This window comes from Leuciscus leuciscus (assembly GCF_965113295.1).
Source record: "Leuciscus leuciscus genome assembly, chromosome: 14".
Taxonomy (NCBI): Eukaryota; Metazoa; Chordata; class Actinopteri; order Cypriniformes; family Leuciscidae; genus Leuciscus; species Leuciscus leuciscus.
This window is the reverse complement of record NC_138738.1, coordinates 39,704,349-39,722,659: the sequence shown is the minus strand read 5'-3', so window position 1 is coordinate 39,722,659 and position 18,311 is coordinate 39,704,349. Positions and strand designations below refer to the sequence as shown.

Sequence of the window (18,311 nt, the reverse complement as noted above, 5' to 3'; positions counted from 1 at the left end):
GTACATGTAACATATGTAACAAGGACACTGTAAAATAAAGTGTTACCCGTTTTTTTTTTATCATTTATTAAATGCTTTGTCTTTACCATGGCTGCATCCTTTGAGAAGTGAGCGTCACCGTTCGTGACCTGCAGTTCTTTGAGCACTTGTGTCTGCCGGTGGATCTCTGCCTCCATCCTGTCCAGCCGTGGCTGAAATGTAAAACTGTCTCCCTGAAGAAACAAATAAGAGGATAATCATAAATGTTTATTTACCATGATGCTGTTCAAAAGATTGGGGTCGCTAAGAGTTTTAATCTTAAAGGGATTATTCACCCAAAACTGAAAATTCTGTCATTATTTACTCACCCTCATGTGGTTCCAAACCCATAAGACTTTCGTTCATCTTCGGAACACAAATGAAGATATTTTTCTGTCCCTCTATTGACAGCCTATGCAACTACCACTTTCAAGCCCCAGAAAGGGAATAAGTAATCACCGAAAAAGCACCGTGGCGCATGTGTGTTGTTGTTGCATGAACGCATGCTGGAGATTAATATTTTGTAAATAAGGTGGTAAATTATGTTTGTTTTTTTCGCAATATTTAATATTATTATATATTAGAATATTAAGAATATTTATTTTAAATATTTTTAAAAGATTACTTTAATGATGTCTATACTACCTTTCTGGGGCTTGAAAGTGGTAGTTGCGTAGCTGTCAATGGAGGGACAGAAAGCTCTCAGATTTCATAAAAAAGATCTTAATCTTGTGTTCCGAAGATGAAGAGTAATTAATGACAGAATTTTCAATTTTAGCTGAACTAACCCTTTAATGAAAGAAGTCTCTTATGCACACCTGTACAATTTAAAATAACTGTTTTCTATTTTAATCTATTTTATAATGTAATTTTTTCCTGTGATCAAAGCTGAATTTTCAGCAGCCATTCTTCATTCCCAGTGTCACATGATCCTTCAGAAATCATTCTAATATGCTGATTTGGTGCTCAAGAAACATTTATGATTATTATAAGAATATATTTTGAATGGTATGGATGAGTGTCATTGGATACATTGGATTGCTTAAATTTTCAACATTAAATATATGGGGTATCATGCTTTATAATACACATCTGTGTGGGTTTATGTGTGTGTGCTGTGTCAGTCTGTACATGAACCAGTTCATCTGTTCTTTCTCAGATACCTGTAGTTTGTCCTTCTCTTTGAGGTATCCTCGCATTACGTTCTTTGCTTCATGACGTTTCAGCTGCGCTTCCTCCAATCTGTTTTCCAGAATGCGCAATTTCTATAAAACAAGCACACAAGTTCATTCATTTTCTTGCTTGAACTAACATATTTAATTGTGCTCATCGATACAGGGTGGCTAAACACTCTGCTTCCCACTAATCAAGACAGAGGGGAAGACGAAAGACTTGAGAGAAGGAAGAAGAGCATTTACAATGGAAGAATGACCACTTAGGGAAACTTATGGCAGAGTTCCCTTCTTTACTCTAATTCTCATTATGATGTGCAAAAAAATCGTATTCTCGTGAATTGTTTAGATTATATAATAATAATGGTGATAATAAAACTGTGGGCATGGTTTACAGTAATTACAGTAAGGAGAAATTGGGACAAAAATGATTTGACTGGAAAAAAAGGCTCAATATTCTTACTGCTTTTTTTCCTTTCGATTTTGGGAGGAAACCTGGACAATTCTTAAATTGTAAGATTCACCAGTGTTCATTCAAAATAAAAAAAAGAGACAATTTCTACCTTTTCCTCGTCTAGTTCCTGGTTGTCAGGCAGAGGCTTCATGCTCTCGTACTGGCGCTTCAACTCCTCCAAACGCTGCCTCTGTGTGTCAGTGGTTTGTTTCAAAGCATTCAGCTTCTTCGCTTTATCACAAACCTCCTTCTCCAGCACCGTCAGAGCCGACTGCACAACAAAAATGACTGTCAACCACAACTGATATGCAGGTGATTCTGTAACCACTGGATAGTACAAGTGAAAGAAGTGGAAAAAGGTTTTTAAATAACTGATATAAAGGTTCATTTAACCTCACCTTAACGGGCATGTTCCTAAATGATTCATTCTCCATCCCACGGTCTTGAAAAACATCCTTGGTTACTTGTTCCTCTCCCTGGAACAACCAAGACCAAGATATGCATCAAATACAGCTATAACGTGACTTAAATGATATGGATATGTTTTAACATTACATATGTGTGTGTGTTCATAATGTCTGACCTCAGCCAGTTTCTTGCGCATGTTTTCATTCGCATGTTTCAGCTGCCAGATGGTTTCTCTGTTCCTCTCGATGACAGACTGAGAGCTTTCGAAATTCGCGCTTCTTTCTCTCTCTAGTGGACAGAGAGAAACATTCATGCGAAGTTGGGTTTAATTAATGCAATATTAACTTTCTGTAGACAATTTTACTGAGCTCTTTATTCAATTTAAAGGTAATATAAATGTATTAAACAGCTATAGAAGCAACTTTGCTATATAATAACTCCAGGCTGACATTACAACACAACATTGCCATCCTTGAGAATACATTATTAATAAGAGCAATAATAAGAAAACAATTGAAATACTCATTATTCCACTACTGCCGCAATATTACTGACTATTTAAGCAGGTTTTAAGTTAACGTTAACTGTTTCAGCTTAATTGGCGAAATCTGTAATAAAAAACTTAAGTTACCCAGAAGTTGAATTTTTCGCTGGAGCTCGGAAACATTTCGCTGAATAGCTTGCTTATTGACGCCAGGCATTTTTATGAATATTTATTATATTATAAACTAAACCGCCGTCTGCCCTGCCCGGAGTGAACTGTGCATTACTCCAGATAGGAGAGAACTGAGAAATAGAAGGTGTATCACCAATATGTTTGTGAGCTTTGAACCATATATCCAGTGGCGTAGGCAGAAATTGTATTTTGGGCGGGCCAGTGAAAAAGTGAGTGGGCCTATAGTTTTTCCTAGAAAAAAAAAATGACTTAAATAATTAAACCTTAGAGATTAGAAAAAAAGAATAGACAAACTGCAAAAACAGTTACACCTTTATTTTGCAATATTCGGCAAAGGCAATAACAAAACACTGTCTAATCATCATGTTCAACCAACAGAGCTCAGTAATTAGGCTGGAAAAACCACCAGCAATAAGGGTGCAGAAGCGATGGCGGAGCAACATATTGATTTAGAACGCGAACGCCAACTTTTGTTGAATTTAGGAGAAATCTACAGACGCAAATAGACAAAATGTAGTAAAATAAAGACCAAAATGTGTATTTTGGACTTTTTTTCACCACAAGTCTGAAAGAAGGCATTGAAGACAAATGGCCAAAAATCTCAAAATTGACCAGTGAAAAAAAACCCCTATGTTTTTGCCTGCCGTGTCTCGCCTTAAATCACTTCAGACCTGAATTATGTTTTAAGTTTCTGAAAAATATAAAAGTACATTTTCCCAGCTCATGAGGCTTCTATAAATGAGAACAAAAAAAAAAAAAATTAAAAATGTTTGGCTTTAATTGTAAATTTTTTTGTCCATTTCAATGGACGTCAGGTCAAAACAGGTGTACTTCACAAAAATGTACCAACATAAAATTAAATAATAAACATAAAAATTGTTAGTATATACTTAAAGCTTTTTCTCAAGGTCAAAAACTTTCCAACAGTATACCATTTCAACTTTAATTTTGAGGTTTTTGTTTTATAGATTGCACATTGTTTGTAACAAACTAAATATCTTAGAATCAATCAATATGGTCATGTTAGAGTCATTTTCTTTGCGCATCTTTCTTTTTTTAGATCAAAAACTTGAACATTACAACATTTCAACTTTAATTGTAAGGTTTTTGCTTTATAGATCGCACATTTGTTTATTTATAACAAAATAAACCTAGGAATCAATCAACGCATTCACTTTAGAGTAATTTACTGTGTGCATCTTTGAAACAATTTCTCTGTTAACGATTTCTTGTATTTCTACAGTACATTATGGCAGCACGGTTGCCATGCATGATGCATGTATTTCGATTTCCAGTAACTACTGTAATTCACTTTACAGTACACAAGATCAGTACTGTAAACTACCAAATAGTACTTTACTGGATTTGTACTGTATTTCGTCATTTGATCTGCTTTTGCTGTAATTAATTATACGGTGTTGTACTGTAATATCTATATTGATACATTACTGATAAATATTATTATAATTTTCAAAATAATTACTAATAATGATAATATTATATCATAATATAATATGTAGTTATTAGGAAATATAGGCTATAATGGGAAAAAATATGGAAATCAATGGCTATACTGTCAACTGTCTATTTACCGACATTCTTCAAAATATCTTCTTTTGTGTTCAGCCGAATAAAGAAACTCATACAGATTTGGAACAACATAAGGATGAGTAAGTGATGACAAATATAATTTTTGGGTGTACTATACCTATAAAGGGATAGTTCACCCAAAAATGTAAATTGGCCCATGATTTACTCACCCTCAAGCCATCCTAGGTGTATGACATTGTTCTTCTTTCAGACGAATACAATCGGAGTTATATTAAAAAATGTCCTGGCTTCCAAGCTTTATAATGGCAGTGAATGGTTGTTTCTGTTGAAAGTCCATAAAAGTGCATCCATCCATGATAAAAGTGCTCCATGCGGCTCTTGGAGGTAAATAAAGGCCTTCTGAAGCGAAGCGATGCGTTTGTGTAAGAAAAATGATTCATTTTCAAGTTACGCTTTAGATTTATGTCAAATCTGTATGTTTTGTACAGTTTCGCCGGAAGCTAGTCATTTTACTTTATAAAGTTTTAAATACGGATATTTTTCTTACATCTCCATCTTCCTCATCATCACTCCACATAAAGTCAACATCTGAGATACTTCCATCAGCTATATGTTCAAGCACTTCAAGAACTATATATTCTGCATATGAAAAAGTAAAAAAAATGTATTGGTACTGTGATATAGATTTTTTATATAAGAAATTTCAATCAGCATTACTGGACTTCAATTACTGGAATGTGATTTCAGTAACAGGCTTTTGAACCCACTGTCCATTCTAATGGACAGACACATTTGAAAAAATCCTGATTTAAAATTTGAAATTCTACAATCGATTTTTAACTTTAATTAATAAGTTCAATCTTTCTATTTTACATACAAACTATGAAATACTGACAAACATATCAAAAAATTTAAATAAAACCATAGAAAATGTTGCTTGCTTCTGTGTTTGGAGTGAAGTGCTGACATGCTTCTCTTCAAAGTAGTGTTTTTTTTTTTATAATTACTACATGCAGAGCTTTACTGCCATTTGATTGGATGACAAGCGTCCAATCTAATGGACTGCAGGCTTTAAACTAGGTGAAATGCTCCAGAAGTAAAAAAAAAAGGGGGGTTGACATGTGATGTCCATTGTAATGGACGCAGGGTCTGAATGGGTTAAATCACTTCACGGGCAAAAATTAAGGAAATTAGTTAAACAACAGGCCTACCTTTGTTGTTTTCATTCTACAAAACAAGACGTAAGTGCCTGGGTTTAGTGCTGAAAACAGAAATGGTCTCATCATAGTCCAAAGAGTCACAGAGTTCTTTTTTCAAATAACTTTTTGGCTAAAAAGCAGCTAAGTTACCAAAATTAGCCCAGAGCCCGCCGCCCAGAGAGTCTATAGCAACCATAGCAACCAATTACGTTCCGGAGAGAGAGTTTGTACAACTTGCTTCAACAGTTCCATTTTATTCGGAAAACAAATTAAACACACACACCAGTCAACAATAAATCAGGTTTATATTAATATATTTTCTTAAATACATTTGAATAATAAAAAGAAACTAAAAATGTATTTTGATCAAACTTGCCTGGGCGGGCCAGTGAGTAATGTGGGCGGGCCAGTGCCGCCCTGGCCCATTACTGGCTACGCGCCTGATGGAAACACCAATCACTGTTAAATGACTCCACATTTAATACACACAGACTTTGTGGCTCAGATAAGGTCCAGTTCTGGTTTATTTCTTTGCTCTTGGCTGACATGTGGCATTGCTATGGCCTGCTTGTGGCCCAGATCTGGCAAACAGGAGTGGGCCACCCAAGGGCCGTCATTCCACGCTGCATGTGGGCCAGATCTGCATTCCACAAGTGCCATATGTGGGCCGGATCTGGGCCGAAACAATGTTGCTATCTGGGGAGGGATGTGACAACAACCTCATTGTCGAAATTTGGACATGTGTCAAACCACTGTGATTCGGTATCTTTCTTAAGTTTAAATCCAGCACTACTCGAGGCTGATGCTGAATTCTCAAATTGATCAGTTGAGCCAGATGCGTCGGAAGACATGGTGTCAAGCCAAACTTGTTTAACTTTCTTCTTGCCTCTTTTTCCCATGCATAAAGATGTCAAATCAGAACGTTTTCACGTATTTTTTCACGTTATCACCAGTCCGATTAATAGGTTATAGTGCATAAAATCTACCTTTAGAAATGACCTGGACTTTTAACATCAACAACATGCATAAAGGAATCTCATTTCTCCAAATATTACTAACTACACTTGCTCCTTACCAACCCACTCTTCAAAAACAAGTTTATCTACTTTGGGATATTGTCACAAATTACACAAAGTGATGAGGGTATATGTTAAAACCTATTTAAAAAGTTTCACTTTCTATCAGAGTTCATCAGCTTTACTAGCAATTTTAATAGTAAGGGTTTATAGAATGCAACAAGAACATAAAAAGCAGCAACATATAAAGGAGAACGAAGCCTAAATAGCCTAATAAGTAACTTGAAGGCCTCCATGCTTTAATGTCTTGATTGACATTGTCAAAGTTTTAAAAGAAAATGCACTTACACACTCCCCTTCAACCAGTCCTATTTGTGGAGCGTAGGGTTATAGTCTCAATACAAGCAACCTCAATTCTCTCAGACAACCTAATCACATTATTATAATAATGCTTGCTCTTTTGTTGTTTGGTGGAGATTGTGGATAGGATCGCAAGTTGCTGAGGTCTCACCAAGTATATTTAGCTCATTAGTTGATTTCATTATGTTTGACTACTAAACTTGATTCATCTGCATTTAATAATCTAGGTTTGTCATTATTAATACACAAAACAACATTAGTTGAATCACTGAACTTTATTTGATTTGGTCACCTCAAGAATCCGTTCCTTAACAAAGGACAGCATTGTAAAAATGAATGAAGGAAAATAAAAGTGAATCCTGACATCTCCTCCTCAGACCATGGTCAAGTCAAGTCAAATCACCTTTATTTATATAGCGCTTTTTACAATACAGATTGTATCAAAGCAGCTTCACATTGATAACATGAAAATAATACAACAAAGTTTGTTTCTAGAAGAAAATTGCATCATCGTCCACCAGAAAACGATATTTATTATTTATTATACTTATTAAGGCAGATCAATAATATTGTTGAATATTAAATGTCCCCAACTAAGCAAGCCAAAAGCAAAGGCAACAGTGGCAAGGAACCAAAACTCCATCAGTGACAGAATGGAGAAAAAAACCTTGGGAGAACCCAGGCTCAGTCGGGGGCCAGTTCTCCTCTAGCCAACGAGCGAACAGTGTATGATTATGATCCAGGCAGCGTTACAGGTCAGAGGTCAGATTGGTCGTGTCGATGAGGCCTTCACAGGGCTGATGAGGCTGGCACTTCAGGGATGCGTCATGGTTGGGTCCAGGTGCAGATCCACCATCTGATCTGGATACGGCCGGGGTCCACCTCACTTCAGTAAACGGAGAGACTGGTTGACACTTCAGTACTGCGTTGTCGTCTCTTCACACACCGCCTTGATGAAACACAGACACCTGAACAATTAAAACAAAGATTAGAAGATAAAAAAAATTACTTGCAGGAAGAGATGTTGCTGTTCAAAATCGCCAAACAAGCTGGAACTTGTGTAGACAAAATGTGTGTGATAATAAATTGCCTTTAGATCTGCTAAAAATCAAGTTAGATTGTTTTCATTAACATGCTTGTTAAAAACAAGATACATCCAGCTTCTTTCTATGCTTTCTATGTCTAACCAAACATAATGTAAGTGTTGATTGCACATTAGCAAGTGTGTCTAGTGATGGACACGGCACCACATTTAAATAATACCTTGAGTAACTGAGTCAGGGAGATGAGGTGAACCCGAAGTTACACAGGCAGCGTTCCCCTGGTCATCTATAGAAATATTGCACAGTATAAATGTATGGGCTTAAAGAGCCTGTCTGCCTACCAATCAAACACCATGGGCATGAGGGGATACATGTAAAACTGCAGACAGCCAATTCTATATTATAATAATATAATAATCATGGCAAAGTTGTTGAACCGGATGAAGTCAGGAGAGCGTGACTGTGCAACAATACCTTGAGTGATAATTTTACTAGGAAATGATGTAGATTTTACACAGGCCAAGTCTTCCCTGTTGTTTTAAAATTAACAATGAAGAGAGATGACAAAAAGTTAAGCTTCTAACAAAGTTTCTAACCATCGTACTAAACAGAGAGACTAATATTAGCGTAGACGCCATTCTTCTTATGATGTAACGAGTACATCAGGATTTATGGGAAGTGTTCCCGGTTCCGGCTGACCTAATCTATGCAGCCTAACATTGAATTATAAAAGTCTATAATGTGTTATGTGTATGCTAGGTCAAAGAGATGTGTTTTTAGTCTAGCTCTAAACTGACAGAGTGTGTCTGCTTCCCGGACAATGTTAGGAAGACTGTTCCAAAGTTTTGGTGTTAAAAGGTATTATCAACTGGCCGGAATTTTGAGATTGCAATAGACGTGAAGGACTATAATGCGTTAAGAGCTCGCTCAAGTACTGCGGAGCTAAACCATTTAGTGCTTTGTAAGTAATCAGCAATATTTTAAAATGTATACAATGTTTAATAGGGAGCCAGTGCAGTGTTGACAGAACCGGGCTAATATGGTCATACTTTCTGGTTCTGGTAAGAACTCTAGCTGCTGCGTTTTGGACCAGCTGTAATTTGAATATTAAGCGTGCAGGGCAACCACCCATAATAGCATTACAACAATCTAGCCTTGATGTCATGAACGCATGGACTAATTGTTCCGCATGCGGTTTTACAGATACTAGACACGTGACTTTCAAATGAAAGATTGGTATCAAAGAGCACACCCAGGTTCCTAACCGACGACGAAGACTTAACAGAGCAGCCATCAAGTGTTAGACAGTATTCTAGATTATTACGTGAGGACATTTTTTGTCTAATAAATAGAATCTGTTTTTTCAGATTTAAGTAGTAGGAAATTACTAGTCATCCAATTTTTTATATCACCTATGCATTCCGTTAATTTTGTGAATTAGTAAGTTTCATCAGGGCGTGAAGAAATATAGAGCTGAGTATCATCAGCATAACAGTGAAAACTAATTCCATGCTTCCTAATGATATCTCCCAAGGGTAGCATGTACAGAGTGAAAAGCAACGGTCCTAGTACTGAGCCTTGTGGTACGCCAAAGTGAACTTGTGATCGATGAGACATCTCTTCATTTACTGCTACAAACGGATAACGGTCGGATAAGTATGATTTAAACCGTGCTCATGCAATTCCATTAATGCCAACATAATTTTCGAGTCTATTTAAAAGAATGTTGTGGTCAATAGTATCAAATGCAGCACTAAGATCGAGTAACACTAATAGAGAGATACAACCACGATTGGATAAGAGCAAATCATTTGTAACTCTTATGAGAGCAGTCTCAGTACTATGGTACGGTCTAAATCCTGACTGAAAATCCTCGCAGATATCATTTCTTTCTAAAAAGGAACATAGTTGTGAGGATACCGCCTTTTCTAGTATCTTTGAAAGAAAAGGTAGATTCGAGATCGGCCTGTAATTGACTAATTCTGTACGATCAAGTTGAGTTGCGTTTTTTTAACAAGCGGTTTAATCATAGCCAGCTTAAAAGTTTTTGGTACGTATCCTGATGACAAAGATGAATGATGATATTAAGAAGAGGATTTTTCTCAAAGAGCAAGGACGCGCTTGCCCACGACTGGCCGAGCCGCCCGCTATATGCATTTCCTCCGGTCACGATGCTACCACAAGTCATCGAACAGATCAGGGAAAGCAAGTGTGCAGTGCTGGGTCTTCCAGACCCAGTTATGGTTCTCCGAGTTGACACAACTGCTGGAAACAGCCCCATGGCTAATTCCGCTGAGAAGAGATCTCCTCACGCAGGCGAACGGGAAAATCTGGCATCCCCGTCCCGACTTGTGGGCCCTTCATGTATGGCCCCTCAACGGGTACCTGGGTGTCTCCCGCATAGGGTGCTAAAAACCATCACTGAAGCAGGAGCGCCCTCAACTAGGCACTTCTATGCTCAGAAATGGGTGGTGTTCTCTGGCTGGTGCGCAGCACGGAGCTTGGACCCCGACTCATGCAAAGTACCAAGTGTACTGGTTTTTTTTGCAAGAGCTCTTGAACGCGGGTCGCACCCCCTCCACGCTCAAAGTAAATGTGGCGGCCATAACATCATCTCATGCTCTTGTGGCCGGACAATCACTAGGAAGGAACATTGTGCGCTTCCTTAAAGGGGCAAGGAGGCTAAACTCTCCGCGACCCCCCTCTGTGCCTATCTGGGACCTCTCCACGGTCCTGGAAGCATTGAAGGGTGCACCGTTTGAGCCGCTTCGGTGTGCGGACCTGAAGCACCTCTCGTTCAAAACCGCTCTTTTTCTGGCGCTCGCTTCAGTCAAGAGAGTGGGCGATTTACATGTGCTATCAGTGAGCGCGTCCTGCCTTGAGTTTGGGCCTAACGACTCCAGAGCCGTCCTCAAGCCAAGGTATGGTTATATTCCTAAAATGCTCTCGACTCCGTTCAGAGCACAGGTTATTTCACTCGCAGCTCTTCGCTCACCAGAGGATGAAAGAGACACGAATTTACTCTGTCCCGTCAGGGCTCTCAGAGTTTATCGGGAGCATTCTGACAGTCGGAACAGTTTTTCGTATGCTTTGGCGGCCGCACCAAGGGGTCAGAGGTCATTCCACGAGAGGCATGGCCTCGTCTTGGGCTTGGTCAAGTGGAATACCCATTGAAGATATGTGCGGTGGCAGGCTGGGCCTTGCCGTCCACATTTATGAGGTTTTATAACCTGGAATTGGTTCGTGAGTCTGAGCTGCCTCGCCATAGATTCGTGCAGTTGCCGCAGCACAGCCAATGACCGTACTCGCTGTTTATCTGTGTATGCTGTGCAGCTGCACTGCATTTTAAAGATTTGGCTTCAATATTCTCGAGAAATGGAGTTTTCTCATAGCGTAAGCTGGCCAGGTAAGCTAGGTTACGTTAGTAACCGGGACGAGGGAACTGCAAAGGGGCATGAAATAAACAACATATTAGTAATATTAGTCAGCGTTATTTTAGAACTTCCAAAAAAGTTAAATATGACATATATTCGTAAAGTAAACAAAACAGTCAATGTTTCAATAGTTACAAATCTTCAACAACCCAAAATACAATAACAGCAACTTGACTAATCATTGTTCCTCACCTCCTCTTCCTCTATCTCCTTCAGGATGGTTGCCAGATCTTTGCCCTGTAGTTCCTCCTTCAGCAGCATCAGTTTCTGCTCAGCCTCAGACATCAGCTGCAGTGTTTGTTCTTCTGAGTCTGGAGTCAGCTGTGGTGTCGGACCCTTCATCTGCCAGAGACCAAGAGGAATGCTCAGACATTTCATGCATGCATCATTTGAATGTAAAAACATTTTCCTTAATCACTAACTACAGAGAAAACATCCCTGGACACTTAATGAATTTTTCTCATGCAGTTTCTAAAAAAAACATTAAAAAAAAAAACATTCTAAAACACCTATACTATGTATCAGTCTCCGATGCGCGTTCACGAGAGCACCACGACACGTGTGTGTGTGTGGTGATGACGCAGCAGCTGGCGTTCTGACATATAACCTACAAGCAGAGGAAGATGCACGCGAGGCCGCGCATGCGTCGTGGTGCTCTCGTGAATGTGCGTTGGAGACTGATACAGAAGGGAAGAAATTACTGAATAAAGTTGACATTTTGTTTTTTTTGGTGCACAGAAAGTATTCTTCATAAAATTAAAGGGATGGTTCAGAGTAAATTCAACCCAGGGTCCTTTGCACCATGACCTCAAGCCAAACACCCCTGGAATGCTTGAGGTCATGGTGCAAAGGACCCTGGGTTGAATTTACTCTGAACCATCCCTTTAATTTTATGAAGAATACTTTCTGTGCACCAAAAAAACCAAAATGTCAACTTTTTGAAGAAGAAGCCTTTTTTTTCCTTGGTCAAACATTATTAAAGTTAAAGCTTATTTAGCGATATCAGCCGAATGGCTTAGTGCAGGTGCTAATGGATCAAGGTTGATCTTCTTTGGTCAATGGTTGCTTGGTCAATGATTGACTCCGGCTGCTGCTTCAGCTTGACACGGGTGATGACATCCTCATCACTGCTCCTGTTGTCCTCATCTGTTGACAGAAAAGACATGCAGGTGTGTTAGGTGTGTGTCAGCTCTGTCTGCTAAACGTAATAGTTCTGTTATTGTTCCATATGGATCAACAGCATTCATAGTTCCCATGTACCAGTAGGCCAGTCTCTCAGTCACACACACAATCACACGTAAACGTGATCTGGCCTTTGAGACATTAACAAATCCACCACCACTCTGTACAACAGAAGGGTGAGCTTTAACTTCCACACAGTGTACAGATTAAGGAATGGAACTAAATCAGAACAGCACAGGTGAACATCTTGATAAGAGGGAGCTTTTGAACTGTGTACATCAAAAAACACATGGCCGTTCCTGGTCAAGAGCTTTCCAAGTTCACAAATCAGTGATCACTGGTGCAAAATGAAAATCAGAGTGCCCAAGATAAAGAAGTATAATAGGAAAAAAAGTTTTAAACACATACAGTATGCCAAGTTCTTAGATATACTGTATGTAATATTTGTATCCGTGTTGATTTCATATGGCTTTTATGTTCAACAAGAAGTTTAAATTTAACAAATGTCATGTGGTGTAACCATCAAGTAAAAACTAATAGCATATTTTATTTATACCTCGATGAATGATAAAATATATTTTTCAAGCTAAAAATTATTTGTAAATATATCAAGTAGGATTTTTTATTGAGGAGTTTTTTTTTTTACTATATAAATACCCTGATATGTGTGACTTCACGCCCCAAAAAGCTTAATTCAGATATAGGACACATGTATGGAAGCCCATTTCTGCCATTAAGCAATAATTATGAGATAAGAAGTCAGTTATGGCATAACAAATTTAAATGATCAAGAAAAGTCATAAGTATTACAAAGCGTTGAAATTATGAGATAAAAAGTCAATTATGGCATACAAATTTAAATTGTCAGGAAAAGTCACAATTACAAAAAGTTTTAATTAAAATATAAAAAGTAAATTATAACATAAAAAGAGTAAATGAAAACAAAATATTTTACGTTTTAGTGCTGTAAATACGTCAGTATTATACGTTTCTGTGTGTATAAAACGTAAGTAAATGTACGTATGGTAGAATTACACTTTACGTAAAAATACACACGTATTCTCATGAGATCACGTTGCAGCATGCGAATGAAAACATGCGCAAGAAACTGGCTGAGGTCAGACATTATGAACACACACACATATGTAATGTTAAAACATATCCATATCATTTAAGTCACGTTATAGCTGTATTTGATGCATATCTTGGTCTTGGTTGTTCCAGGGAGAGGAACAAGTAACCAAGGATGTTTTTCAAGACCGTGGGATGGAGAATGAATCATTTAGGAACATGCCCGTTAAGGTGAGGTTAAATGAACCTTTATATCAGTTATTTAAAAACCTTTTTCCACTTCTTTCACTTGTACTATCCAGTGGTTACAGAATCACCTGCATATCAGTTGTGGTTGACAGTCATTTTTGTTGTGCAGTCGGCTCTGACGGTGCTGGAGAAGGAGGTTTGTGATAAAGCGAAGAAGCTGAATGCTTTGAAACAAACCACTGACACACAGAGGCAGCGTTTGGAGGAGTTGAAGCGCCAGTACGAGAGCATGAAGCCTCTGCCTGACAACCAGGAACTAGACGAGGAAAAGGTAGAAATTGTCTCTTTTTTTTATTTTGAATGAACACTGGTGAATCTTACAATTTAAGAATTGTCCAGGTTTCCTCCCAAAATCGAAAGGAAAAAAAGCAGTAAGAATATTGAGCCTTTTTTTCCAGTCAAATCATTTTTGTCCCAATTTCTCCTTACTGTAATTACTGTAAACCATGCCCACAGTTTTATTATCACCATTATTATTATATAATCTAAACAATTCACGAGAATACGATTTTTTTGCACATCATAATGAGAATTAGAGTAAAGAAGGGAACTCTGCCATAAGTTTCCCTAAGTGGTCATTCTTCCATTGTAAATGCTCTTCTTCCTTCTCTCAAGTCTTTCGTCTTCCCCTCTGTCTTGATTAGTGGGAAGCAGAGTGTTTAGCCACCCTGTATCGATGAGCACAATTAAATATGTTAGTTCAAGCAAGAAAATGAATGAACTTGTGTGCTTGTTTTATAGAAATTGCGCATTCTGGAAAACAGATTGGAGGAAGCGCAGCTGAAACGTCATGAAGCAAAGAACGTAATGCGAGGATACATCAAAGAGAAGGACAAACTACAGGTATCTGAGAAAGAACAGATGAACTGGTTCATGTACAGACTGACACAGCACACACACATAAACCCACACAGATGTGTATTATAAAGCATGATACCCCATATATTTAATGTTGAAAATTTAAGCAATCCAATGTATCCAATGACACTCATCCATACCATTCAAAATATATTCTTATAATAATCATAAATGTTTCTTGAGCACCAAATCAGCATATTAGAATGATTTCTGAAGGATCATGTGACACTGGGAATGAAGAATGGCTGCTGAAAATTCAGCTTTGATCACAGGAAAAAATTACATTATAAAATAGATTAAAATAGAAAACAGTTATTTTAAATTGTACAGGTGTGCATAAGAGACTTCTTTCATTAAAGGGTTAGTTCAGCTAAAATTGAAAATTCTGTCATTAATTACTCTTCATCTTCGGAACACAAATTAAGATCTTTTTTATGAAATCTGAGAGCTTTCTGTCCCTCCATTGACAGCTACGCAACTACCACTTTCAAGCCCCAGAAAGGTAGTATAGACATCATTAAAGTAATCTTTTAAAAATATTTAAAATAAATATTCTTAATATTCTAATATATAATAATATTAAATATTGCGAAAAAAACAAACATAATTTACCACCTTATTTACAAAATATTAATCTCCAGCATGCGTTCATGCAACAACAACACACATGCGCCACGGTGCTTTTTCGGTGATTACTTATTCCCTTTCTGGGGCTTGAAAGTGGTAGTTGCATAGGCTGTCAATAGAGGGACAGAAAAATATCTTCATTTGTGTTCCGAAGATGAACGAAAGTCTTATGGGTTTGGAACCACATGAGGGTGAGTAAATAATGACAGAATTTTCAGTTTTGGGTGAATAATCCCTTTAAGATTAAAACTCTTAGCGACCCCAATCTTTTGAACAGCATCATGGTAAATAAACATTTATGATTATCCTCTTATTTGTTTCTTCAGGGAGACAGTTTTACATTTCAGCCACGGCTGGACAGGATGGAGGCAGAGATCCACCGGCAGACACAAGTGCTCAAAGAACTGCAGGTCACGAACGGTGACGCTCACTTCTCAAAGGATGCAGCCATGGTAAAGACAAAGCATTTAATAAATGATAAAAAAAAAACGGGTAACACTTTATTTTACAGTGTCCTTGTTACATATGTTACATGTACTTACAATAGTATTAACAGTTAATTATGCATAATTACATGCAACTAACCCTCAATCAAACCCTAATCCTAACCCTATAGTAAGTACTTGCACTTAATTAATATTACTCAGTACTTAAATATATAATTACACTGTAACAATGACACCGTAAAATAAAGTGTAACCAAAAAATGTAATGAGATAATAAAGCAAGCATACGTGTAAGTGTGCCATGGTAAAGGTTGTGCAAGTAATGCTTCTCGTAAAGAGTAGGGGTGTAACTCCGGTGTCCTGCCCAAATTCCCTCCATTGGCCTTTATCAATCATGGCCTACGAATAAGAATCCTCATGCTTTCAAATGGCTTTATCACTCTCTCTCCTCTCCACCTATAGCTGGTGTGTGGTGAGCGCACTGGCGCCATTGTTCTGACAGTGGATGCTGCACACTGGTGGTGGTTGAGGGGAGAGCGCTCTATAAATGCCTCATTTCATTAAGATGTGTGTGTGTGTGTGTGTGTGTGTGTGTGTCCAGGCTGAGCTGCAGCTTCAGGACGAGAAGGTGTGCAGTCTGCACTCAATGAAAATTGGTAAATCCCCTGGTATTGACGGGCTTTCAGTAGAATTCTATCTTCACTTTTGGGAGTTTATTAAATTGCCTTTATTTCATATGTATAAGGAATGCATCAGTCAGGGAGAGATGACCTCTACAATGAAACAGGGAGTTATATCCCTTATACCCAAGTCAAGCAAGGACCCTTTATTAATTGACAATTGGCGGCCTTTTACTCTTTTAACATTAGATTATAAAATGTTAGCCTCTGTTTATGCTAAAAGATTACGTACTGGTCTAAATAACATTATTTCAGAATCTCAGTCGGGCTTCATGAAAGGCCGTCACATATCTAATAATAAAAGGTTAGTATTAGATGTGCTAGATTACTCTAATTTAATTCACTCAGATGGTCTCATACTTTTTCTTGATTTTCAAAAAGCTTTTGATTCCTTAGAACACACATTTCTTTTTCGCACTCTAGAGTTATTTGGATTCGGTAAATCATTTATTGATACTGTAACCATGTTTTATAGAGATATTAACAGCTCAGTGATCGTTAACTTTGATACATCCAAAAGGTTTGACATCCATCGTGGAGTCAGACAGGGCTGTTTTTATTTCTTTTAGCCACTGAACTACTTTGTGTAAGGATTAACCAAAATGAAAGTTTGACAGGAATCTCTATATTTGATCGAGAGTTTAAAATTGCACAGTTAGCTGACGACACCACACTATTCTTGGAGGATAAAAAACAGTTACCTAATGCTCTGGAATTGGTGGAACAATTTTCTTGTGCTTCGGGTCTAAAACTTAACATTTCGAAATGTGAAATTATCTCAATTCATGATATAGATGAGACATCATTGGAGGGGATCCCAGTTAAAAACTGTGTAAAATATCTATATCACTAAAAATCCAGTTGGATTTTTTAAACTTTTCTGATTTAAACTTTTACCGACTTTTACTTTTCTTTTAAACTTTTCTGATAAAATGACAAAAACTAAAAACATCTTTAACATCTGGCTTCAGAGAGATCTTTCATTATACGGTAGAGTCCTTTTATCTAAGGTGGAAGGGCTCTCTCGCTTTGTATACCCTGCTCTTTCTTTGTTTATCAATGATAAAGCTATAAGGGAAATTAACAAAATATTTTTGGATTTTATTTGGAAAAATAGGCCTCACAAATTGAAAAAAGAAGTACTCTCTAATTCCAGAGGTGAAGGTGGCCTTGACTTTTTAGATTTTGCTGATACTATAAACACCTTTAAAGTAAACTGGCTGAAAAGATGCCTTGTGAATCCAGTGTCGTTATGGTTTTTCATTCCTAATAATATCTTCAACAAACTCGGTGGCCTGTCTTTCCTATTAAAGTGTAACTTTTTACCTAGCAAGTTACCCATCTCCTTATCTAACTTTCATCAGCAATGCCTTCTCTCGTGGAAATTGTGTTTTGTCCATTGCTTTCCCCCCCACAAAGTTCTCCTTTGGAATAACGCGGATATAACCGTTAGAAATAAATCTCTCTTTTTCCCTAGATGGTTTAACAATAATTTTAATTGCATTCTATCTGTCTTTGATGATTCTGGTCATATTCTAACTTACAAGCAATTTTGGAATCACCATAACTTTCATACTAACGGTATTCACACTATATAGAACGTGTGGTGAAGTATCCGGTCACTCTGAAGTGATGGGTCCGGGCTGAGGACCCAAGCAATCCGATTGGTTCAAAGCACGTTTTATGGGTAATCGCTTTAGTGCCTGCTTACAAATCAACCAAAATCACTTTATTATAGAAGACGTTTGTACTACGTTATAACGAGTCATTAATGTATTTAATGTATTTTAAATTATACGTTTCATATATTAGTATTTAACCCTGCCCTGCAGACATGTATGGGCACCTTTTGAGGACACCTAATAAA

General features: G+C 37.6%; 1 long non-coding RNA gene across 1 annotated transcript; it reads right to left on the bottom strand.

Moving 5' to 3' along the window:
• Positions 1-7,114: 7,114 nt before the first annotated feature.
• On the bottom strand, positions 7,115-11,732 carry LOC309473992. Its single transcript, XR_014197154.1, has 3 exons — positions 11,524-11,732; positions 8,118-8,183; positions 7,115-7,822 (listed from the first exon to the last, which is right to left on the bottom strand). It is a non-coding gene; the product is annotated as an uncharacterized lncRNA (long non-coding RNA).
• Positions 11,733-18,311: the final 6,579 nt, after the last annotated feature.